Raw genomic sequence first — 26,602 nt, 5'->3', positions numbered from 1 at the left:
TATAAAGTGGAGCTACTATAATATTTGCTTTATGTTTCTTTCAAGGCTTTTGTGTACAACAGATACAGGAACATTCTTTAGTATTATAAATGCTATATGGATGATAATGATAAATATTAGGATCTTTTTGTTTAAATTTATATTAACTTAAAAACAATTTTCAAACATCTTTGAGGTAAACTATTTAATTTCTGGAATTTAGGAGTATATATTTTAAAAGTATAGTTCTAATTACTAATTTGTATATCTTTACTATTTTTTTTACTTAAGTTTTGTGGCAGGCTATTGATTATCTATACAAGAATCATACCAGCCCTGGCCGGTTTGGCTCAGCGGTTAGAGCATCAGCCTGCGGTCCGGAGAGACCCGGGTTCGGTTCCCACTAAGGGCATGTACCTCGGTTGCAGTTTGTCCCCGGCCCTGGTTGGTCGTGCGGGTGGCAGCCACTCGATGTGTCCCTTTCATGTCGATGTTTCTCTCTCTCTCTCTCTCCCTCCCACTCTATCTGTGCAAAAAACGGAAAAGAATGTCCTAGGGTTTTGATTAAAAAAAAAAAAAAAAAAAAAAAAAAAAAAGAATCATACCAAACCTGCCTTCCCATGAATGAGGCTGAAAATGCCACATACTTATTTTTCTAGGCTCCTTTGCACTTAGGGGTAGCCATTTTATCCTGTTCAGACCAACGAGTTGTAGAATGTTGGAGAATTTCTGAACAAGGTTGTTTTCCCTGATAAAAGAAGAATATGTGAAAAAAAGTCTGCCTTTCTTCACCCATTTCCTTTCATACTTATTTGGATGGTGTTAAATGACAATATGATGCTTGGAATTACCAAGCCACTGAAGGAGCCAGCTTCTAAGGTGTCCCCCACTATGTCCTGGTATTCATGCCCAGTTGTCTTCTACATTACGCCAGGATTCGTCTGTGTGAACAATGGAAAACGACAGGATACTACTTTTAGATTAGGTTATAAAAGACATTGCAGTTTCCATCTTTATCACATTCTCTCTTTTTGATCCCTTAAGCTGGGGGAAGTTAGCCATATTATGAGCGTCCCTATGGAGAGACCCATGTAGCATGGAACTGGAACTTCTAGCCAGTAGCCATGTGACTTATTTGAAGCAGTTCTTCCAGTCCCATTCAAACTTTCAGATGATTGAAGCCCTGCCTGAGGCTGACATCTGAACCAGAACCACCTAGCTAACTCCTGGACTTCTGACTCAGAAATTATATGAGATAATAAATGATTGTTTTAAGCTTATATGTTTTGGATAATTATTACGCAGTACGTAACTAATACAGATATTAGTACCAGAAGTTGTGTGATGTCATAAATATATATTTTTTAGTTTATTAATTTATTTTTGTTACAGATGTTTCTCCTTTTCCACCCCAGACACCCTTCTCCCCAACCTGCCCCCCGCCAAGCATTGTCTATGTACATTGGTTGCACATAATTTTTAATATGGGTGTGGCTTTGGAACTTGTCAGTGGTTGAAAGGTAGATGAAATTGAGGACAGTGTTAGTGACTAAGCCTAAAGTAGATTTATTATGAGCTTTGAAAAGGTTGCCAGTGAGAGCTTAAAGGAAAGTGAGAAGAATCTTTTTGGAGATAATAGAAAGGGGATCCTTCTACTATAGTAGCAAAGAATTTTAGATGTAGTAATATGGAAACTAGAAAATACGTAATGAACTGGATGATCTAGCTAAGGAGATTTCCAACTAGAGAATTGAAGGTGCCACTTGGTTTATTCTTGCTGCTTATAGTAAAATGTGAGAGGAGCAAGTATGCTAAAGACAAGTCTGATAAATATAAAGGAGTTGGGACTTGATGATTTTTTTTTATTGTTGATCCTCACCAAGGATATTTTCTTCCATTGATTTTTAGGGTGCAAAGGAGGGAGGGAGGGGAGAGAGAGAGAGAAACATGGATGTGAGAGACACAAACCGATTGGTTGCCTCCTGAACACACCCCCACCGGGGCAAGGATCGAATCTGCAACCCAGGTACTTGCCTTTGACTGGGAATTGAACCCCAGACCCTTGGTATGAGGACCAGTGCTCTATTCACTGAGCCACACAGGCCTGGGTGGGACTTGATGATTTTGATCATTGTCAGCCTCTCCAGACAGCCAGAGATTTTAAAAAAGAAAGTTTCTTCATGCCCTGGCTGGTGTGGCACAGTAAATAGAGTGCCAGCTCATGCTCTGAAGGGTCTCGGATTGGATTCCTGGTCAAGGGCATATACCTGGGTTGCAAGTTTGATCCCGACCCCGGTCAGGGTACGTGTGGGAGGCAACCAACTGATCTGTCTGTCTTACATTGATGTTTCTCTCTGTGTCTCTCTGTCTCTGTGTCTCTCTGTCTGTCTTTTTCTCCCTCCCTCCCACTCTTCCTAAAAATCAATGGAAAAAATATCTTCAGATGAGGATTAACAAACAAAAAAAAATAAAAGAATGAAAAAGGAAATAGCTTCTTCTCCAGAAAGATCAAAACCAAGGCATTGTAAGGAAATCTTGGTCCCAGGTTAAAGCTGACAGTCTGGCTGTAAAATTTTTTGTTAACATTTAAGAAAGATCTAAATATTTCAGTTAGATTAAGAGCCCTCTAAATACTTTAATGCTGTTTTTAATTCTGTGCTTCACAGATCCATTCAGTAGAGCATCCTCAAAGAAATTTAAGGATGTGTTCCTTGTCTTTCATCCATTTCAGCAGAAGCTCAAGGCAGAGAAGGACTTAATCTGCAAGATATTTGTCCTGTGGCTTTTGTTGAATGGAAAGAATTCCAGTAAGATTGTGTTGATGTAAGAATGCTTAAACCTGTAAAGAATTTTTATAAGAGTTCATCTGAGCCAAACTGATGACATATGCCAGGGAGCAAGATCTCAAATGCTCTGGAGAATAAGTTTTTCAGCTTCTTTTATGCATTTGGAATTAAGGAAGATTACATGGCAGTGGGAGGAAGCAATGTGGGGACTGAATAGCAGGATAGTTAAGATTATGTGTTATTCTAGATGTGAGACAGGCCAGTAAGCCAGGACAAGTGGAATGGGGAAACTGAGACAGACAGCTGAACAAACTGACAGAACAATTTACAGCAGACACAGAAGGTCACCTTCCTAGGGATAACATCTAGGCCCCAGTTATATTTATCTCCAGACCCCAGAAAATAGCAAAGCCAGGTATGTGATGCCAGGACCGGCTGCAATCACTAATGACCCCCTGCCCTGACACTGACCAGTCAGTGAGGACCACAGTTCTGAAGGAGCACAGCTAGAAAACTGATGGATATTCTGTTGAAACCCTTCTCTGACATCTCCCCTAAGATTCCCACTTGCAAGAGAGAAATAAAAGCCTTAAGGCAAAGGACCCAATGCTCTCACCGTCCCAGCAGCATGCACGTGTCTCCCACTCTTTTCTCCCCTCACTAGCATGCATCTCCTAGACTCTAAGGGACCCCAACAGGCTTCCAACCAGGGCAGCAATGGGCAGTGGCAGTTCATCCCAGGCAAACCCCCTGAACCTGTCCTCAAGGCCTCCTTCTCTCCTGACTTAGCCAAAGCAGACCAGCCTAGGCTTATTTCCTCGACCCTTCCTTATTTCACTGTTCCCAGCTTTATTTAATAAATGGCCTCTAAAATTCACCTGGTCTCACCTTGGCCGGTTTGGCTCAGCGGTTAGAGCATCAGTCTGTGGACCTGTGAGACCTGGGTTCGATGCTGGCCAAAGGCACATACCTCGGTTGCGGTTTGTTCCTGGCCTTGGTCGTGGTCGTGTGGGAGGCAACCAGTCGATGTGTCTCTCATGTTGATGTTTCTCTCTCTCTCTCTCTTCCTCCCTCCTACTCTATCTGAAGATAAATGGAAAAATATCCTTGGTGAGGATTAAAAATAAATAAATAAATAAAATTCACCTGGGCTTGTATTGTGAAACTTTTCCTGCATGAAGTCAAGAACTCACATACTACTGGCCCAGCCCTAGGCAGACCCCACAAGGGTCAGGTCCCCTTAAAGTAACAAAGTTACTTTCCATAGAACTCCTATTTTTTGCCCACAATTCCTAGGAGATTCACAAAGCTGTGAGAGAATTACATTTTAAGGATTATGGCCCCTTGGACTAAAGAAGACAGTGGGTACGAAATGAAAAGAGGACTTAGGAACCCAAACTTCTCTAACAGGAAGAAGGCTGATAAAACTGCTCAGCAAAAACATGTGCTACCTCTCAGGATAAAGAAAGAATGACTCAGAGTGCTGAACCTAGAGGATAGAGCCCACAGCTATAGAAAATCATTTTCTGAAAGAAGTAGGACTGAGTCTTCATCAATAACATTCCATTTGCCTGCCTGGGTTTCAGCGTCCGCTATGTACTCTTTTCCCCCGTTTGCACAAGAATGTCTGTAGTGGCTGCGTAACCTGATTAAACATTGGGTGGTAAATAACATCTTTAAAAGCTTAGGGTCAGCAAAACCTTTTCTGTAAAAAGCCAAATACTGTAGTAAATAATTTTGGCTTTGTGGGCCATTAAATTTCCATTGCAATTACTGGACTCTGCCTTTGTTATATGACTGCAACCTCATAAGAAACCTTGAGTCAGAACTACCTAGTTAAGCCTCTCTCAAATTCCTGATCCCTAGAAATTTTGCCATAATACATGTTAGTTGTTTTAACCACTGACTTTGGAGTAATTTGTTATATAGTAATGAAGAATTAATATACCATCTGACTACTATGAGGCTACAAATCTGAGCATGGCGAGGCGTAAGGGTGGTAGCTGAGGGCTCATAATGGCATTCATTGAGCTGCTGAAATTGTTGTCAGAGGGAAGAGGGGGCCAGATGCTACTGGCATTTATGGGCAAGAGGCTCTTATTACATCTTTAGAAAATGAATTTCCTAAGACTCACACTGGAGAATGAATGGTTCTTATTGGCATGAAATTACACTTCTGGGGTTGTAAAGTCTCATGTCCCTCAGTCCAGTCCTGGAAGAGGGGCAGTTGTGGGTTTAGCAAGCCAAAAATAAAGCCAAAGTCCAGAGTGTCCGTTCCATGGTGCAGCTATGTCCATATTAGGATTAGTCTAGATTCAGTCCATTAATTTATTGCATGGGCCCCACATGGCTGCGGGCCACATGGCAGGTGTAGGACATGGGAGTCTGGCTAGAGCAGCAAGAGAGAGACAGCGAAAGGGCCGATTTCCTTTGTCTAGGAGATTAAATATTCAAGTTTTCTGTGCTTGTAGTGGCCACACCTGTTCTGGCCACTGACTTGCTCCCAGGTGTGATGGACAGGTGGGCAACTCCCAAGATAGCCAGGCACCTCCCATGTCACTCAGACCTCATTGGGCATTGATCTTAACTGCCTTTGTTCAGACCCTTTCCTCCATTCAGAGAATAGACCTGGAGTATTAAACTAGCTAGTCTTCCCTTTACTTCTTTTCTGTTAAGTGATAACCAGGTTATTGTGCTGATAACAAAACAACCTGGGAACTGCCTGCCTTTCCACACTTAAGTGAGTTATTTAAATGTCTTTTATTTAAGTCACTGTTAGGTGGATATTCTGTTACTTGAAGATAAATATCATAACTGATATAAAAATATATATGTATGTATATTTAAATATGTATTTATTGATTTTTTTTTAGAGAGAGAAACATTGATGAAAGCGAAACATAGATCAGCTGCCTCCTACATGCCCCCTAGTCATGTGCCCAAACCAGGAATCTAACCAACTGTCAACCTCTTGGTGCATGGGAGGATGCTCAGCCAACTGAACCACACTGGCTGGGCAAGAATATGTCTATCTATCTATATCTATATATACCTATATATAGATATATATACACACACACACATATGTATACATATATATTAAATCTATATACATATATATGTATATAGATATATATAAATATATATACATATATAAAATCTTCACCCAAGGACATGTTTTTATTAATTTTAGAGAGAGAGAAAGGGAGAGGGGACGGGGGAGGAGTAAGGGAAAGAGAAAGAGAGACGGAGAGAAACATCGAGATGAGAGTGAAACATTGATGATTGGTTACCTTCCAAACAGGGCCCAACTGGGATTGAGCCCACAACTTGGGTATGTGCCCTGCCCAGGAATTGAACTAGAGACTTTTGATGCACAGGATGACACTCCAAGCAACTGAGTCACACCAGCCAGGGCTCTAATTTTTCTTAATTATAAATAGCATTGCTTTGAAAATCTTTTTTTTTTTTTTATCCTCACCCGAGGACATTTTCCCATTTTTTTGTTCAGGTAGAGTGGGAGGGAGAGAGAGGAACAGAGAGAGAGAGAGAGAGAGAGAGAAACATCGATGTGAAAGGAACACATCGAGTGGCTGCCACCCGCACGACCGACCAGGGCCGGGGACAAACTGCAACCGAGGTATACGCCCTTAGCGGGAACCGAACCCGGGTCTCTCAGGACCGCAGGTCGACGCTCTAACCGCTGAGCCAAACCGGCCAGGGCTGAAAATCTTTTATATAGATTACTTTTTTTCTCTCTTGGCTTATTTCTTTTTTTTTTTTTTTTTTATCCTCACCCGAGGATATTTTTCCATTTTTTGTACAGATAGAGTGGGAGGGAGAGAGAGGAAGGGAGAGAGAGTGAGAAACATCGATGTGAAGGCTCACATCGAGTGGCTGCCACCCGCACGACCAACCAGGGCCGGGGACAAACTGCAACCCAAGTACGTGCCCTTAGCGGGAACCGAACCCGGGTCTCTCCGGACCGCAGGTCGACACTCTAACCGCTGAGCCAAACTGGCCAGGGCTCTTGGCTTATTTCTATAAGAATATTTCCTAAATTGTTTTTATTGGGTAAAAGGGGATTGAATACATCCATAACTGTTATAATTATAAACAAATTACTCTCCAGAAAGTTGTAGCTTAGGTTATCACTCCTAAAATCACCTATAGTAAATGTACCTGTTTTTTCATAGTTTACAAAATAGTTTTGCTAATATGACTATGTAGTTTTCTCTGTCTTGATATGTTAACCTCAAAGGCTGAAGTGAGAGGCAACAAGCATTTATTTGCAATCCAAAGGAATTGTAGTTCTGGGAAGCACTGATTCAGGCAGAAACTGAATAGTGTTCCAATTAATAGTGTGAAGGCGAGGGTTTCTTATGAGAAAGGGAAGGGAAATAATTATATGAATAGGAGGAATGCATTTCTATTGGTGCTAATAAGCTACGTTATTCTTTAGCCATACATGGTGGTGCTAATTCTAAAGAATGTCCATAATTTTCATTAAGCAACTCATGAATCAAGCAGCATACCATCTAGCAATTCGAAGGTCACTCCAAGGGAGTGTACAAACTCAAATGATTTTATAAGAAGAAGGGTGGGCAAGGGAGCTTTTAGGAAAGAAAATATTTATTTTGGGGCCAGGACATCTTTTCTTTGGGGGAAAAGAAGAGGAAGGGTTTTTTTATCATGTGGATTGCCTCGTCTTTCAATGAGGGAAAGAGAGTGCCTAAGTAACAGATAAGCTTAGTGGTGCTTGAACCAGAAAATTCCATATTGGTTGATTAAGATTATGTTTCTGGGAGAGGTTGAAACTGCAATTCAATCAGATATTAAATCTAGGTTTGCTACCATGGGCTTTTAGCATGAGTGATGCCACACCGGGCCTGTGTTGTTGTTGTTTTTTTCCTTGAACATTCCTATAAATTTCCTTTTTAAAAAAAATCTTTATTGTTGACAGTATTACAGATGTTCCCTCTTCCTATAAATGTTCTTTCATTTGATTATGTAGAAAGTTTTATTTTTCATATATTTGAATTGATTTGTCTTTTTCTTTAGGGCTCATAAACTTTTCTTCTGCATAAGATAATATGAAAATTTTCTTCTGTTTTGTTCCAGCGGTTTTTAGAATTTTCTTATGCTTATATTTATGAACTTCCCGAAGTATATTGCCATGTGTGTTATGAAATATTGTTACTAAATGGGACCGGTGTCCAGCCACTTAGTAGGTGTCAGCCAAAAGAACACTCCAAGTTGATTTTGTTAGTAGGAATTTTATTGGAAGCCAGCAAGCAAGGAGGAGTGCACTAGGGATCTTCCAAAAGCAGCGCCTCCCCAAGAAAATACTACCTGTTATTACAGGGCTAGTTCCCTCTATCATAGCATGTTGAGGTATGTTTGGAGTGAGCATGCACAATAAGTGGACATGGCTATACGTACAACACATATACAGAAAATGGTGGATAAGGCCCACTTTGAGTGGAGATTTTAATATAATGAGGATGTAATGAGGATGTAACGAGGATGTAATCATTGTAATGAGAAAAGTTCATGCTGAGGCCACTGGAGGATTCTTTGGTCAGTTCCAAGGGTTTGGGGTTGTTTCTAGCCTACTCCTCTTGTTTGTCTTCTGGTCCTGAAGGAAACATGCCAGACAAGCACTGTTATACTATAGTAAATGTTTAAGTAATTATGTAGGCTTTTTCCAAGTTCTTAACCCTTCTGTACTAGCTAGGTAGGCTACAATCAGTTCAGGTTAATACTCTGTGCCAACATCCTGTTGATTTCAATCTTTATTTAATTGGATTTCTTTCTTTTTGTTACATTTTAAATTCATTTTAGTTCTAGAAAAATTTTTGGTCAAGTTTTCTGCTGTAATGCATTATTATGGACTTTTATAATTGTAGTTTTATAATGGCCTAATTCTGGTGAAATGAATCTATTACCATTAACTTAAAATCATAATTGGTATTTTCATCTTCTATTATAAAATATACATTAAACATATATAAATTATTTTAATCAGGAGTAAATCTCTGTATATTTATTTATCCCTTTATTTAAATATGTTTATTTATTCCTTTATTTCTACCATTGGAGTTTTCTGGTTTTTTAAATTAATTATCCTCCTGATAAATTCTCAAGTCTAAAATTTTTTTAAAAGACAACTTAATTTATTATTATTATTATTTTTTTAATCTTCACCCAAGAACATGTTTTCATTTTTTGTTCAGATAGAGTGGGAGGGAGTGAGAGAGAGAAACATCGACATGAAAGGGACACATTGAGTGGCTGCCTCCTGCACGAACTGTAACCGAGGTACACGCCCTTAGCGGGAATCGAACCCAGGTCTCTCTGGACCTCAGGCCAATGCTCTAACCGCTGAGCCAAACCAGCCAGGGCTGAAAAACAACTTAATTTTTAAAAACAGTTTGGGATTATCAGTGTAAGAATGTCCAAACCTGTAGAGAATTTTTATAAAAACTTATCTGAACCAAACGGAATTTTTCTGGAAGAAAGATCTCAACAGACTGAGAAAAATTCTTCAGAGAATGGCAGTTTGCAGCTTCTTTTATGCATTTGAAATTCTGGAGGGAATTTAAGGAAGATTATATGAAGGTGAGAGAAAGCAATGGGGGATTGGATTACAGGATAATTAAAATTATGTTCTCTTTTGAGGGCGATTACTTTGAAAATGAAGCATTTCAAAGGTGTACATGCACAGAAACAGTGGACAGGGCGTGCTTAAGGCAAAGATAAACTTTGTATTTATTTATTTATTTATTTTTGTTATAAAGTAATTATTTTTTTTATTTTTATTTTTTTTTATCCTCACCCGAGGATATTTTTCCATTTTTTTGTACAGATAGAATGGGAGGGAGAGAGAGGAAGAGAGAGAGAGTGAGAATAAAGTAATTATTTTTTATCTTTTACAATACAAATACTGAAAACAACTCTCCTCATTACACTATATTTTCTAATTCAGACAAATGGATATATATTCTAGCTATATTCTTTTTTAATTTAATTAACTAATTTATTTTTTTTACAGATGTTTCTTCTTTTTCCCCCACTGATTACCCCCGCCCCCTCCCTCCCCACCCTGTCCCTATCTTTGTTCTCCATGTCTAGTGTTCATGCATACATATAAGTTCTGTGGTTTATCTCTCCCCCACCACCCCCCTCTTCTGGGGATTGTCAGTCTGTACCCCACTTCCATGTCTCTGGGACTACCCCATTCCTCAGACTGTTATGTTCATTATATTCCACAAATAAGTGAAATCATATGATACTTGTCTTTCTCTGTTTGGCTTGTTTCGTGTAGGATGACACTTTCCAGGTCCCTCCATGTCTTCTCAAAAGATAAGAGATCTTTCTTTCTTATAGCTGCATAGTACTCTATTGTGCATATGTACCACTGCTTTTTGATTTGTCTACTGATGGACACTTGGGCTGTTTCCAGATCTTAGCTATTGTAGTGATGCTATGAACATGGGGGTACATATATTCTTTCTGATTGGTGTTTCAGGCTTCTTAGGGTATATTCCTAGGAGTGGGATCACTGGGTCAAATCGAAGTTCAATTTTTAATTTTTTGAGGTAACACCATATTGTTTTCCATAGTGGCTGCACCAGTCTGCATTCCCACCAGCAGTGTACTAGAGTCCCCTTTTCTCCACACCCTCGCCAACACTTATTGTTTGATGATTTGTTGATGGTGGCCATTCTGACTAGTGTAAGGTGATACCTCATTGTTGTTTTAATTTGCATCTCCCTGATGATTAGTGATGTGGAGCATTTCTTCATATATCTTTTGGACCAAATGCATCAGTATTGCTTATGAAGGTATAATTTACCAAATTGTTCTAGGGAAAAAAATGTTTCCTTATATCAGTCTTGATTTGGGCTCCTCTTTATGTCCCTGGTTATAAGGGTTCTGTCCAGCTGGTTTTCAGTTGGTTATTCCAGATGAGTTTTTTTTTTTTTTTTTTCCAAATCTTCACCAGAGGATATTTCTCTATTTATCTTCAGATAGAGTGGGAAGGAGAGAAGGAGAGAGAGAGAGAGAGAGAGAGAGAGAGAGAGGAAAATACCAATATGAGAGATGAGAGATACATCTACTGGTTGCCTCCTGCATGGCCCCGACCAGGGCCAGGGACAAAATTCAACTGAGGTATGTTCGGTTGAACGGAATTGAACCCCTGACTCTTTGGTCCATGGGCTGACGCTCTAATCACTGAGCAAAACCGCCAGGGCAATGTTTTTTTTATTTTAGTTGTAATTCCCGTTTGAACCTGTGAGATTGTCAGTGTAGCTTCCATTCACTCTGCCGCCATTTTCTTCTCACACCACAGCTTTTTTATCCACTCATCTAGTGATGAGCACTTGGGCTTGCTTCTAAATCTTGGCCATTGTAAATAACGCTGCAATGAGCATAGGGGTGCATATATTCTTTTAAATTAGTGTTTCAGGTTTCTTCAGATAAATAAATTCTCAGAGGTTGAATTGCTGGGTCATAAGAAAGTTCTATTTTTAATTTTTTTGTTAATTTTTTAAATTTATTGATGAATTTTAGAGAGAAAAACATCAATTTGTTGTTCCACTTATTTATGCGTTTATTGGTTGCTTTTTGTACGTGCCCTGAACTCACAACCTTGACATATCAGGATGATACTTTAACAAACTGACCTACCTGGCCAGGGACATTTTAAATTGTTTGAGGTAATTCCATACAGTTTTTCACAGTGGTTGTACCAATCTGCAGGAGGGTTCCTTTTTCTTCACATTCTCATCAGCACTTCTTGTTTATTGATTTATTAATGATAGCCATTCTGACAGGTGTGAGGTAATATCTTATTGTGGTTTTAATTTTCATTTCTCTGATGATTAGTGACTTTAAGCATCTTTTCATATGTTTATTGGCCATTTGTATGTCCTCTTTGGAGAATTGTCTATTCAGGTTCTTTTTCCCATTTTTAATTGGATTGTTTGGATTATTTTGTTTATTTATTTATTTTTTTTATCCTCACCCGAGGACATTTTTCGATATTTTGTTCAGATAGAGTGGGAGGAAGAGAGAGAGAGAGAGAAACATCGATGTGAAAGGGACTCATCGAGTGGTTGCCACCCACACGACCCAACCAGGGCCGGGGACAAACTGCAACCGAGGCACATGCCCTTAGCGGGAACCGAACCCAGGTCTCTCCAGACCGCAGGCCAACGCTCTAACCGCTGAGCCAAACCGGCCAGGGCTGTTTGGATTATTTTGGTATTGAGTTTTATAAGTTCTTAATAAATTTAGTATATTAGCCCCTTATCAGATGAATCAGATATGTTCTCCGATTCAGCGAGTTGTCTTTTGATTTTGTTGATAATTTAATGATGACCAGGGTGGGTCAGTGTGAGCCAGGTTGCTAGAGTCCCAGATATGGTGCCCTTCTCTTGGTCCTGTGGAGGAAGGGCTCACCAAAGGAACTTTGGCCTTTGCCAGCTCATCTGCCCTGGATAAAGCTGCCCCTCTAGCTCTCACCCTGATGCCAAACAACTCAGTTCTTCCCTGTATGTTTCTGGTGCCTTTCAAGATTCCTCCTCTGTGCTGGAGCCCAGAGGGAGCTAGTCCGAGTAAGACCATGTGCGGGCACGTTAAGAGGAACTGCCTGGGACTCCAGCACCTCAGCCTCAATCCTCGCTGATTTTTACAGCCTAAAGTTATGGGGACTTTTCTTTCTGGTATTGGAACCCTGAGCTGGAGAACCTGGTGAGAGGCTGGGACTCTTTGCTCCTCAGGGAGGACCTTTACAACCCTGGTATCCCTCCTGATTGTTATCCGCCATTCGTGGATGTAGGACCAGCCCTTCTGTGCCTGTGCCCCTCCTACCTGTCTTAACGTGGATTCTTTAATTATGTAGTTGTAGGGCATCTATTTAGCTCATTTTCAGGTGGTTCTGACTGATGATTGTTCTGTAGTTTAGTTGTAATTTTGATGTCATTGTGGGAGGAAGCGAGTACTGTGTTTACCTACACCACCATCTTGACTGGCAGTCAGTACCATACTGTTTTGATTACTGTGGTCTTGTAGTATATTTTTATATGAGGTAGTGTGATTTCTCCAACTTTGTAGTTCTTTCTCAAGGTGGATGTTGCTACTTGGGGTCTTCTGTGGTTCTATATAAATATCTGGAATATTTATTCTAGTTCTGTGAAATATGCCATTGGTGTCTCAATAGGAATTGTGTTGAATCTAGAATGTTTTGGGTAGTATGACATTTCAGTGATGTTAATTCTTCCTAATCATAAGTGCCATATATACTTCCACTTATTTGTATCTTCTTCAGTTTTTTCTTCAGTGTCTTATAATTTTGTGAGTACAGGTCTTTTACCTCCTTGGTTATGTTTATTCTTGGTATTTAATCTTTCTGATACAATTGTCAGCTAGATTGTGTTCTTAGTTTCCCTTTCTGGTTGTTCATTATTGGTGTCTAAAAATGCAACTGATTTCTGGATATTTATTTTGTATAGGGCTATTTTACTGAATTCGTTGATCAGTTCTAGTAGTTTTTTGGTGGAATCTTTAGGGTTCTCTATATACAATATCATGCTATCTGCAAGTAACAGTTTAATTTTTTTTCCTTTCCAGTTGGATGTCTTTTATTTCTTCTATTTGTTTGACTGCTGTGGCTAGGACTTCCAGTACTATATTGAATAAGAGTGAAAGTGGTCCTGGCTGGGTGGCTCATTTGGTGGGAGTGTAGTCCTGTACACCAAAGAGTTGTGGGTTTGATTCCCCATCAGGTCACATAGCTGGGTTGTGAATTCGATCCCTGGTTGGGACATGTATGATAGTCTCTCATATTGATATTTCTCTCTCTCTCTCTCTCAAATCAATACACATATCCTCAATTGAGGATTAATTTTAAAAAAAAGAGTGGTGGAAGTGGACATTCCTGTCTTTTTCCAATCTTAAGAGGAAAGCTTGTAGTTTTTGCTCATTGAGTATGATGTTAGCTGTGGTTTTGTCATATATGGCCTTTATTACATTGAGGTAAGTTTCCTGTATTCCTACTTTGCTGAGAGTTTTTTTAATAAATGGGTGCTGGATTTTATCAAATGCTTTTTCTGTGTCTATTGATATGATCATGTGGTTTTTATCCTTCATTTTGTTTATGTGATTTATCACGTTTACTGATTTGAGAATATTGTACCAACCTTGCATCCCTGGAATATATCCCATTTGGTCATGGCATATGATCTTCTAAATGCATTGTTAAATCTGGCTTGCTAATACTTTGTTGATGATTTTTACATATTTAGGTGCTCCTATTTTGGGTGCATAAATGTTTACAAGGGTTATATCCTCTTGTTAGATTGCTTCCTTTATCATTATTTAGTGCCGTTCTTTGTCTGTTAGTATAGCCTTCGCTTTAAAGTCTGTTTTTTTCAGACATTAGTATTACTTACTTGATCAATTTTAAAAATAAGGTTTCAGCACAATGACAGTAAGGTAATGGAAGAAAACACGGGAAAATGGAGTCCTAATTACTATACATGCTTTTTTTTTTTTTGCAGTTGGGAGAAACTTTTACAGATAAGTTATAAATGAAGAAAAGGCAAATAAACAATTTTGTACAAGAAATTTAACACACTTGTACAATGTCTTCTCTTTGCTGTCATAATTTGTATAAACTCTTCATAGTTACTTGATCATCACCATCAATATCTGCTTCTCTGATCAGTTCATCAACCTCTTCATCTGTTAACTTCTCTCCAAGGTGTATCATTACATAGCGAAGCTCTGCTGCACAAATACAGCCATTGCTATCCTTATCAAACACTGAATGCTTCTCAGATTTCTTCTTTACTGTCTATGTCTTTCATTTTTCTTGCCATCATTGTCAGAAATTCTGCAAGTCAGTTGTGCCCTTACTGTCAGCATCCACTTCATTAATCATGTCCTATAACTCTGCTTCTGTGATATTCTGCCCAAGAGACCTCATTACAGTTCCCAATTTCTTTGTTATATAGTTCCATCACCATCTTTGTCAAATAGTGAAAAGGCTTCTTCGAATTCTACAATCTGCTCATTAGTCAGTTGGTCAGCCATGCTGCAAGCTATAACTGAGACACAACCACTTAGTTTGCTCACTCCACTTGGACTTGAGAAATTCTATTTATTTATTTTTTATTTATTTATTTATTTATTTATTTATTTATTTATTTATTTTTTGTATCCTCACCCAAGGACATTTTTGCATTTATCTTTAGATAGAGCGGGAGGGAGAGAGGAAGGAAGAGAGAGAAACATAAATGTGAGAGAGACACATCAAGTGGTCGCCACCCACATGACCCCAACCGGGGCTGGGGTCAAACTGCAGCTGAGGTACATGCCTTTAGCAGGAACCGAACCCAGGTCTCTCTGGTCCGTGGGCTGACGCTCTAACTGCTGAGCCAAACCAGCCAGGGCATGACAACTACTTTATGTCACATAGAAATTATCCAAAACTTACCTCTTGGAACAAAATATATGGATTAATCAAGGGTAAAATCAAACATTATTATAGAACCATCTCTTTGATAATTTACTATTAATTTCGAATCCACAAATATTGTGGCACCCTTGTGTCACTTCTAGAACCATTGAGATTGTAATTTTTACTTAGATCAAGTTGCTAATATTCCCATTTTCCTTGTTTCCACCTCAGCTTTAGCTTTTAATTAGGGTATCTGATATGAGGTTAATGCTTTTTTTTTTTAACTTGGTTGTTCAGTTCCATTATGGTGGATTCAATAATAGTAACTTCTGGAAGTTTTTCTAGTTTGACTTGGGTTAAGTTCTAGAGAAAAAGAATATATTTACTCTTTGAACTCATTTCATTTTACTAGTTTTCTAGTTTACTAATTTGTCTAATTAGTTATGTTTGTGTGTAACAAAATTTTTATAATCCTATGAGAGATAGATGAACTGTTCCTCCTTAAATATAGTATAGAGACTAAAGTTTAGAGAGGTTAATTGACTTGGGCACAAGGCAAGCAAATAATGAGTCTAGCCTAAAAGCCAAGGTTTCTGTATCATTATCCTATGCTTTTTATAATTGTTCCATCCCGCATTCTTTTAAGGGAATTATTTTGGTCTGATTGGTATATAGGACAAATTAAAAAGTCCTTAAACACATAGTTAATGGTTTGTCGTGTGTATTTCGGATATAACTAGTAGACTAGTTTGTATCTACTAAGGATTTAATAAGTGAAGTTTATTACACACTGCTTGTGACTCCTCCAGTGGATCTACAACATGCTGGAGCTGTAACAGGCCAACTGTGCTGGACTGATTTAAAAATATGTGCTAGGATTGTTTTTTTTATTTTATAAGTGGAGCAGTATCTAACATTTATCTCTTAACTAAATGCCAGGCAGGTATGAATATTATTTCACTTGATCCTCACAACCAGTCCTGGAAGTATATATTATTATCTCTAATATAAAGATGTGTTACTTATGCACAATTAAAACCAGACAACAAACAGGTCCAGGCTGCCTATCACTACTTGAGCCAGTTAAGTAGAGCCAAGGCTGAATTGTATATGAGTGTTTGATTCCAATAATCCCAGCAGTATGGAAGATCAGTAGGTGATCGTATAAAATCTGCTCTGCTCTACTCTCATTAGCTGGCTGTTTATATAAGGGTAGAAAGACAAAGGATACATAGGGAAGGGAAGATAGGCAGAGAGGGAAAATAAATGGGTAAAATGGCCCTGGGTGGTTTGCTCAGTGGTTAGAGCCTCGGTCCACGGACCAAAGAATCATGGTTTCGATTCCAGTCAAGGGTATGTGCCTCAGTTGCAGTTCAGTCCCGTCCCCCATTGGGGTCATGTGGGAGGCAACCAATCGATGTGTGTCTCTCACACTGAAGTTTCTCTCTCTCTCTCTCTTTCTCTCTCTCTCCCTTTCTCCCTCCCTCCCTCCCATTCTATATGAAGATAAATGAAAGCGTATCCTCCAGTGAGGGTTAAACATATAAAATTTTAAAAATGGGTAAAATGTTTACAGCTAGGGGAGGGAATGTGGGCTGGGGGTTGTGGGCTGGGGGTTGCAAGGGATGGTCACCAGTACATCACCTCAGGATTCCAGTGTTCCAATAACAAAGTTGTTAATCTTTCCATGATGTTTAGCAGTTCCCCTTTGTTCTCAGATAAGAAGAATCGACAGCATTCCTGAGGTAAACTCCCAGGGCATACAGCTCCCAGCCAAGTCAGAATGTGCTTTCTTTAATCAGAACAAAGCAATCACAGTTAACAGAGCAAGGATGGTTAATATTTCTTATAACTGTGGCTAGTGCCCCATTATGATTAGTTCCTTATTATTCTCTTTTTCCCTCCTGCCCCTGTCACAATCAGTTTTCATTCAAATCTGGGTCTAATGCCAAATACTCTATAGTCTATGAAACTTGCTATTTGATGTGAAGAATGTTCAGAATAGCTTATCACATAAAAGCTTTCAGAGACTGTATATTTATTTATTATTAAATAGATACAGGTATAGATATATACTCTCTTGGCTTTAGGGAAAAGTCAGTCATTCTGCAGACTGGCACAGGAAATCTTACTGCTGTGGGCTATTTCCACCGCCACTAAAGCTCTGTACCAGCAGGGGCTATAGTAGTGCTGGAAAGTGAGGAAAAGAGTGATATTCTTGGTTTTAAGAAACTGCTCTGGAGTTTTGGAAATACAGTAAATAAGAGTAGGGGTGTCACCTCATTTTTGCTATTCAGTTTTCTATTTCCAAAAAAAAAAAAAATCGAAGGAAATGTGAAGCAAAAATAGCTTAAGAGAAAAACCCGAATAATTAAGCTTTGTTATCTTGAAATTAATTACAAGACCTTTTAAAGATTAGCAATTAATGGACAGTTGGAAATGTGCTTTTCATTTTATGAGTTCACTTCAATTTCTGTGCAACTTGGACTTCTCTAAAGCATGTCTCCTATAATATTTCTTTTATATTCTGCTTTAATGTTTTTATTTTTAAAAAATATTTTTAAATTTATTGATTTGATTTTTTTTCTTTGAGAGAGAGAGAGAGGAAGGGAGGAGGGAGAGAGGAGCATAGATTTGTTGTTCCACTGATTTATGTATGTATTGGTTGATTTGTATATGTGCCCTTACCTGGGATTGAACCCTGAAACAGTGCTCTAACCAACTGGGCTGCCCAGCTCATGGCTCTATATTCTGCTTTTATGAAAGCAATTTGAATATCTTTAAGGAACTGTCAGACCCACAATGGTAATTCTGTCTGAAATGGAAATTATGAGAAGGAAGAACTAGAGGTTATCTGTGGTACATGGATAGCAGGACAAGCTCCTACAACAGTAAACAGGTTCTTTGCTTTGGGGCCCCTTTATTGTCATCGACTATTAAAGAATAAATCAAATGTTATTTTCTATCTACACTATTGTCTTTAGGAGTAGAAAAAAAATAGAGAAACAAAAGCATGAATGAGATGTGAAGAAAAAAAGGCAATGGGAATAAGAGAGATGTAAATACTACTTAAAAAAATTTTTTTATCCTCACTTGAGGACATATTTGCATTTATTTTCAGATACAGTGGGAGGGAGAGAGGGAGGAAGAGAGAGAAAGAAACATTGATGTGAGAGACACACATTGACTGGTTGCCACACACACGAACCCCACCGGGGCCAGGGACAAACTGCAAATGAGGTACATGCCCTTAGTAACTGAACCCAGGACACTCTGGTCCGCGGGCCAATGCTCCAACCACTGAGCCAAACCATCCAGGACGTAAATACTACTTTAAAAAAAAAACAATCTCTCCTTGGCTGAGTAACTCAACTGGTTGGAGCATTGTCTGGTACACCAAAAGTTTGAAGGTGTGATTTCTGGTCAGGGCACATACCTAGTTTGCATTTATCTTCAGATAGAATGGGAGGGAGAGAGGGAAGAAGAGAGAGAAAGAAACATCTATGCGAGAGACACACAATGACTGGTTGCCACCCACACGAACCCCACCGGGCCGGGGACAACTGGATCCCCAGTTGGGGTGTGTATGGGAAGCAACTGATCAATGTTTCTCTCTCCCATTGATGTTTCTCTCTCTCTCTAAACATCTCGGATGAGGATTAAAAGTAAATAAATGAAGATATCTAGTTAAACAAATTAGCAAAATTACAAAAGGTCCACAATACTACTTTTGAGCACACTCAACATACAGGGTGGGGCAAAAGTAGGTCTACAGTTGTGAGTACACAGAGTTTATTCTTATGTATTATTTGTTAATTATTTTATTATTTTCCATATGTACACCTACTTGTGTCCCACCCTATGTATATGTAAATATGCATATACATGTATCTTATGATGTAAAAGTAATAGTCATTTCTGCTATAAAACTTCTTTTGAAAATGCAAATTTATTCCCACATATTAATATGTTAAGGAACAATTTGAGCATAATGCAGATTTCTCATTTGCTTTTGTGTAGTTTCATTTGTGAGAAACACTACATAAATGCAGAAAACCACCCAGCTGAACAAAGCCATGAGGAATACACAAAATGCACATATGCACATACCTACAACACCTACCAACTTTCTCAGTGTACCACGTTATATGAGTCACATCCATCCGTATTTGATGTTACAACTTTCCAGCTGATTTCAGATAACCCTATTTCTACTGTTTCAAAATAATTCACAAGCTACAACTCTTCTAATACTCACTTTCACAAGCACATGTCAGGTCTTTTTCAAGGTGAAGTGCCATATTTATTGTAGTGTTTATATATTTTCTAACTATTTAACATGTGTAAAACTTTGTTACTGTTTTTATTAGGTTTCTACCTTTTTTTTAAATGTCTCTGACAAAGATTTTTGAGTATTGAGCTCTAAGCCCACGTTCCCCATGATTCCTGTGATTCTTATTGTAGGTTTTTATGTAGCACAGTGATATTTAGTAACACCTATGTCATATTGTAACAAAACTGACTACATATGTGTTAATTACAGAACATTTGAAAAACATACACGAATACAAGAAGAAAATAATCACCAATGAGCCAATGTTAACATTTTGGTAATCTTTCTATGTCCACCTGGAAGGAAATGTTTATGTAAAAAAATAGGATAAATAATTGGGGCACTTTTTTTTTTTTTTTACTAAGTTTAGCATCTTGGATTTTTCTAACTTGATATTATATAATAAATATATCCTCATTTCATTAAATACTTTTAAAGAACATGATCATGATATTCTGTATGGATGAATGATCTATACTCAATGTTTAGCATGTGTACTGAATGCCCTAAGACTATGCTGGCTGTTTGGACAACTGCTTTATTTGTCAGTGCTCATGTCACATGTAGCAATGATTAAATATAATTAATCTTATAGCTTTGGACTTTCAAATTGTTTGTGTATTTTTGGTTTTTGGTTTTGCTGTAAGTAGTGTGATAAATATTTCTGTATGTACTTTGTTGCATACTGATAATTCTTATAATAAATTTGTAAGCATTGAATTACTAAGTAAAAAGGTATAGGAATATTTTAGGGGTTTTTGTCACTTATTGTAAATATCTCTGCAGGAAAATTATGTTAATTTACACTCTATGTTAAAGTACTAGAGTTTTTGTTTTACTGCACCCTCACCAACCTTAGAAGTATAATTAAAACTAACATAATGCAAAGTTCTATCTGTTTAGGTAACAGTAATGTTATTAATCTGGTGAGAAGAATATGGGGAAAACAGAGACTGACCGCTTTCTGTAGCAAGTTAAATACAGAAGTTATGTACAATAGGAAGTGGAGTAATGGATAGAACTGATAATAAATAATAAAATATAATAAAAATAATAAAATAAATGGGAATTTATTATTTTAAGTAATAAAAAATGAATATACTTTGCTAAAATGCATGTATGCATAACCAATGGACATAGACAATACTGAGGTGGGGGCAGGATCGGGAGGAGGGTGTCTAGGGGAGAAAAAGGAGAAACATCCGTAACAAAAATTAATTAATAAAAAATAAAAAATAGAGATATGTAACATGCTACAGTAAATATAAAAGTTATCCTTAAAAAAAAATGAATGTACTTTGGCTAGAAGTTTGATAAAAGGTGCAGGCAAGATTAGGGCAAAAGGAAGCTATAAAATTTCTGCCTTCTCGCAATAAAAAACACTGAATGATCCAACGATATGAGTCAAGTCCAATCAAAAGGAAGTCTTATTTAATAATCTCAAGACATCACTTTCAATTGCCAGATTTTTAAGTCGCCTTCCTCATGATACTGTAAATGAACAAAGTCACAGGTAGTAAAATGAGTCATAATCAGAAGTAGGACAATATGGTTTTTCAAAGCTTACCTGGCTAGAATTTTTGTCAAAGGATTTTGAGTAAAAGACAAAGAAGGAGCTCCTGTGGGAAAGGATAACTAAAAGGGCATATATAGAACTTGAGAGCTTTAAAACTTCCTAAGCATTATTAATATTGCCTGCCTGTTTGTCTCTCCATTGTGATCACAGCTCTGAGCTAAATTAGTATGAGCAAAAGCAGGGAGGCAGAAAGTGTGAGAAAGATACGAAAGCACCTAGAAAAAGATATTAGAAGATACAAAAGATATAATTAGAAAGAAAACATATTATTAGAACCAAGGAGGAACTTGAAAACCTAAACATCTCCTGCCACTTCTCACTTGTTGGGCAAAGATAACAGTCAATCCTGGAATACAGAGACATCTACTGGGATGCAGCCTGTGTGTAACTGACATATTTGTCCCATTTCTTTGGAAGAAAAGGCCAAAATAGAAGCAGTTTAACCTGTGAGTTTTAGTAACAGGCAGAGCAATAAAGCCTGTTAAAGACAAAAATCACAATAGCAGGCCCAGATTCAATAATTTCTGGCTTTGATTAGTAGGAGGCAAAAGGCAAAGGGATTAAACGCCATTTAAAATTCTAAGATAGCTGTATGGTCAAAGAAATTCAAGCCTGAGAAGTAATGGCCTGTGATTTCCCATCTTGACTGGAAACTCTCAGATCCCTAAATTTGACCCCAAAGTAAGTAGACTAAGTCAGCAGAAAAACTCCCCATCAGGATCCATCCACAAGGATCCTCTCAAATATAGTTTTGGAGGATAATAGGGGAGATTCTCCCAAAGATTAGAGAAATTAGAACTAAGGGCAATATGGTAACTAAGGAACTCATTTGCCTCCCCAGGCAGGGAAGCTTGCTCTTCTGGTCCAGTAAAATATCATATATATTATGGATTGATGTTTCTATATCTCCTTTTTTTCATGTGGGGGTATTTACTGCCTGTGTCTTGTTTTCCCTTTGTCTTGTTTATTAGATGTCTTGTCAGGGGTGGTTGTGGGTATTTTATTTATAATTGAACCATAGGATGCTGAACCATCAGGAGCTACTTCAAACTTGATTCCGAAGTATATAATGAACAGAAATCTTAGAGCTGGATACCGTCACAAGTTTGAGAAAGGGTGATGGCTAGTCACATTTGGAAAACTTGTCCAGTGTTATCTCTCTGCCCCTCCTTCCTTCCTTTTCTCTCTCTCTCTTTCTTTTTTTTTTATCCTCACCCGAGGACATTTTTGCATTCATCTTCAAAGCGGGAGGGAGAGAGGGAGGGAGAGAGAGAGAGAGAAACATCGATGGGAGAGAGACACATTGACTGGTTGCCACCCACACAATCCCAACAGGGGCTGGGGATGAACTGCAACCAAGGTACGTGCCCTTAGCGAGAACCGAACCCGGGACTCTCTGGTTCGCAGGCTGAGGCTCTAACCGCTGAGCCAAACCGGCCAGGGCTCCCTCCTTCCTTTTCAACCTGTCTAAAAATCAGTTGGAAAAATATCCTCAGGTAAGGATTAACAAATTTTTTTAAAAAAAGAATTTTTAAAATAAAAAATAATTTTATATTTACCTACATATTTATTATTTCTAGAGCTATTTATTCCTTTGTGAAAATTTCTATTTAATATAATATTTTTTTCTGCTTGAAGAAAGGATCTCCTTTAACATTTTTAAGTTTGATTTGTTGGTGATTAATTCAGCTTTTCTGAGTCTTCATTTCTGAAATATGTTGAAAGTTATTTTCTTTTAGTACTTTGAAGATGTTGCTCCAGTGTCTCTGACTTGCACTGTTTTTGATGAGGAATCCACCTCATTTCTTTTTTTCTCTGTATGTAATGTGTCTTTTTAGACTGCTTTTAAGATATCCTCTTACCACTGATTTTAAGCAATTTGATTATACTGTGTTTTGGCATAGTTTTCTTGGTTCATTGTGATTCTTAGATCTGTGGGTTTTGATTTTCAATAAATTTGGAAAACTTTCAATCATTATTTCTTCAACTGTTGTTTCTGTTTTTCCTTCTCTCCTTTCCTTTTAGGACATAAATGATAGATAGATAGATATATTAGGTTGCTTGAAGTTTTCCTGTTCAGAGTTGCTCTGTTTATTTTGGGGGGGGGGTGTTTTCTCTCTCAGTGTTTTATTTTGATAACTTATGTCTCCAAGTTTTCTATCTTTCTTCTGCAGTGTTCAACCCATTCATCCTGTTTGGTATAATTTTTATTTCAGAAATTATAGTTTTAACCTCTAGAAATTTGATTTGGGTCTTTTTCATGTCTCCCCTTAACATATTTTTGCTTTCTTATACCTTCTTGCACCTATGGAGTGTATTTGTAAAAGTGGTTTTAATAGAATTATGTACTAATTCTGTAATCTCTGTCATTTCTGGGTCAGTTCCTATTGATTGATTTTCCCCCTGTTATACCTTGTATTTTTCTGATTTTTGCATGCCTGGTAGTTTTTGACTGGATGCCAGACATTGTGAATTTTATGTTGTGTGCTAGATTTCTAAAATGGTCTTTAAATATTTTGAATTCTTCTATAGGATGCAGTTATTTATTTGGAAAGAGCTTGCTTCTTTCAAGGCTTACTTGTAAGCTCTATTAGAAGAGACCATAACATCCTTTAATCTATTTGCTGCCACTTCTGAGGCAATATCCTGAGTACCATTCAACTCCTTTTTCTATATATTATGAGATTTCTTCACCCTGGCTATTGGGAACATGAACTATTCCCAGCCCTGTGTGAGTACTGGGAATTCTTCAGCCTGCTTTTCTCAAGTGGTTCTTTCCTTGCCATGGAGAGTTTTCTCACAGACATACACTGATCAGTTCTTGGTTGAAGATTTGAGGGGAACCCTCTACAGATCTCTGAGGTGCTCTTTGCAGGTTCTCCTCTCTGATAATTCTTCCCTGTGAATTTTAGTCACAATGGCTTTCTTGAATTCTCAACTCTACCTCTTCAACTAGGGGAGAAAGTGAGGCCCTGTTTTGGTTCTCCTCTCTGCTCTGCAGCCTGGGGCAATTGTAAGGCTTACCTTGTTTGTTTCCCCTCTCTCACAGTACAGAAATCACTACAGTTGTACTGTTAATTTTTTGTCCAAATAATTTTTAGAAGAATGTTCTTTTTAATTGTCAAGTATTAAGAGGGGTTACTTACTTATTTTTTTTAAAGAACATTTGCTTATCTCTTGAAAAATTTTAGATTTATCAGCTGGTGTTCAGAAGATGAAGCATGTACCGTGTCTCCTTTGGTAATTTATTGATGTCTTTGTGGTCTAATATAAGGTCACATTTTGTGATTTCTTTGTATGCATCTTAAAAATGGTGTCCCTCGCCACTTCGCACTTCAACTTTTGCGGTTTTTTTCAAATATATTCATTAAAAAATTGATCAAGACTGAAAATGATACAGCGTGCGCTCGGTTGTCTGAGTCAGTTATACATCCCTGTATTACAATTAAAATTAAAATACTATATGGCCCTGGCTGGTTTGCCTCAGCGGTTAGAGCGTCGGCCCGTGGTCCAGAGAGACCTGGGTTCGATTCCGCTAAGGGCACATACCTCGGTTGCAGTTTGTCCCTGGCCCCGTTGGGGTCATGTGGGTGGCAGCCAATGTGTCTCTCTCACATCAATGTTTCTCTCTCTCTTTTCCTCCCTCTCTCCCTCCTGCTCTATCTGAAAATGAATGCAAAAATGTCCTCAGGTGAGGATAAAAAGAAAAAAAACAATTACTCTATGTATGGACTGTAGGCCTATGTATTTGAGCACCCCAGGAGTCCTTCAACGCCAGGAACAACTGCTAGAGTCTGGAATGAATTAACCATGATAAACAAGGGACGACTATAGTAGGAATCAAATATAAACTACACACAATCATGGGTACTCAGTCTTATACATTTTAAATATGTCTTTGTTTTGTGGCTTAGAATCATAGCTAGATACAAGATCTCCCAATTTTAAAGTGACTTTTATGAAAGTTAACCTTGTAGTTAGTTATTCTAAGTACCTGCCCCCCCCAAATTCTGAATTTCTTCAGTTATGCCAGAATTCTTTCAGTGTAATCTTAGACATAGGAAGATACTAGTCACTTAATTCCTTATAGTGATTTGGAATAGTCTCCATTTCTTTAAAAACAGGAAATAAAACTCTAGCCCTGGACAGTGTGGCTCAGTTGGTTGTGCATCGTCTCATGCATGGAAAGATTGCGGTTCATTTCCCAGTTGGGGCACATGCCTGGGTTTTGGGCTCGATCCCCAGAAGGTGCCATGCAGGAGGCAGCCAAACGATGTTTTGCTGTCACATTGATCTTTCACTCTTTCTCTCCCTCTCCCTTCTGCTCTCTCTAAAAATCAATAAAAATATTTTTTAAAAAAAGAAAAAGCCCTGGCCAGTTTGGCCCAATGGTTAGAGTGTCAGCCCTCGGTCCAAAGAGTTGTGGGTTTAATTCCCAGTCAAGGACACGTACCTCAGTTGCAGGTTCGATCCCCAGCTGTGGTTGGGGTTGTGCAGGAGGCAGCCAATTGATGTGTCTTCCCCCCTCTCTCTCTCTCTCCTTCCCTCCCTCCCTCCCTCCTTCTCTCCCTCTCTCCCACTCTATCTAAAAGAAAGCAAAAAACAATCAATGGAAAAATATCCTTGGGTGAGGATTAAAAAAATAATAATTGAAGGAATAATCAGCAGAACTAATCTCTAATCCTCTTTGATGCCTATTTCTTAGGTGTTAAGATGCAAATTACCTTATAATATATTTAAATTTTAAAAGTCTAAATGAACCGGATTAAGAAACATGTTTTTAAATAAAATATGTATATTCAGAAATATGTATTAAATATATGATAGATTAAGAAATAAATTCAAGCTTTATTTGCTTATTTCTCTTAAGGATTATAAACAACTGTTTAAAGATATTTACTTTTTACTTTATTTAAGCTCATTTTCTTAGAGATATCTTAGTTCTACAGAGAGTAGAAAAGTAACTAATTCCATCAACTCTGTAATTAAGATGTATGTCATCAGAAGAACCAAAGAATTTTGATTGGTAATACATAGTAGAAGAGAGAGAATCTAAAAATCATGGAACTAAGGAACTAGAACTGAAAATTCCAAAACAGGCTTTGATTAGCATTTTCACAGAGCCAGTATGTATTCCAAGCTGAGTACATTGCTTCCTAATTTCAAAGAACTTCTACAAATGCTACCTAAGCCTGTCATGAACCATCTCACTCAACTTTCTACCTAATTTCTCAGTCCCAAACCTTACAGAGAGATCCAAAATTTTAACATATTTTGCTCCGTAATTATATATGTATAATAATGAAAAAATGTTGTTGTTTTTTTTGTAGCCTTTAACTTTTACATTTTCATTGAAGAGGTATTATACATCCTGACCTTATATTTGTGTGTGGTGGGGAGAGACTTCCTAAACAAAATAATTACATTGGGTTTGCACATGAATGGTATAAGCAGTTTTA

The 26,602-nt window shown here is 38.0% G+C and overlaps 1 protein-coding gene and 1 pseudogene across 6 annotated transcripts in view; one reads left to right on the top strand and one right to left on the bottom strand.

The window, feature by feature from the left end:
• Positions 1 to 26,602, top strand: part of CAB39L (calcium binding protein 39 like) — a 146,944-nt gene that overhangs the window by 30,425 nt on the left and 89,917 nt on the right. The window lies entirely within an intron of this gene.
• LOC118622454 lies at positions 14,357 to 14,885 on the bottom strand (annotated as a pseudogene).

Source organism: Molossus molossus, unplaced genomic scaffold, assembly GCF_014108415.1.
Source record: "Molossus molossus isolate mMolMol1 unplaced genomic scaffold, mMolMol1.p scaffold_m16_p_9, whole genome shotgun sequence".
Classification (NCBI taxonomy): domain Eukaryota; kingdom Metazoa; phylum Chordata; class Mammalia; order Chiroptera; family Molossidae; genus Molossus; species Molossus molossus.
Note: the sequence above shows the minus strand (reverse complement) of the source record. Positions and strands in the feature narration are given on the sequence as shown.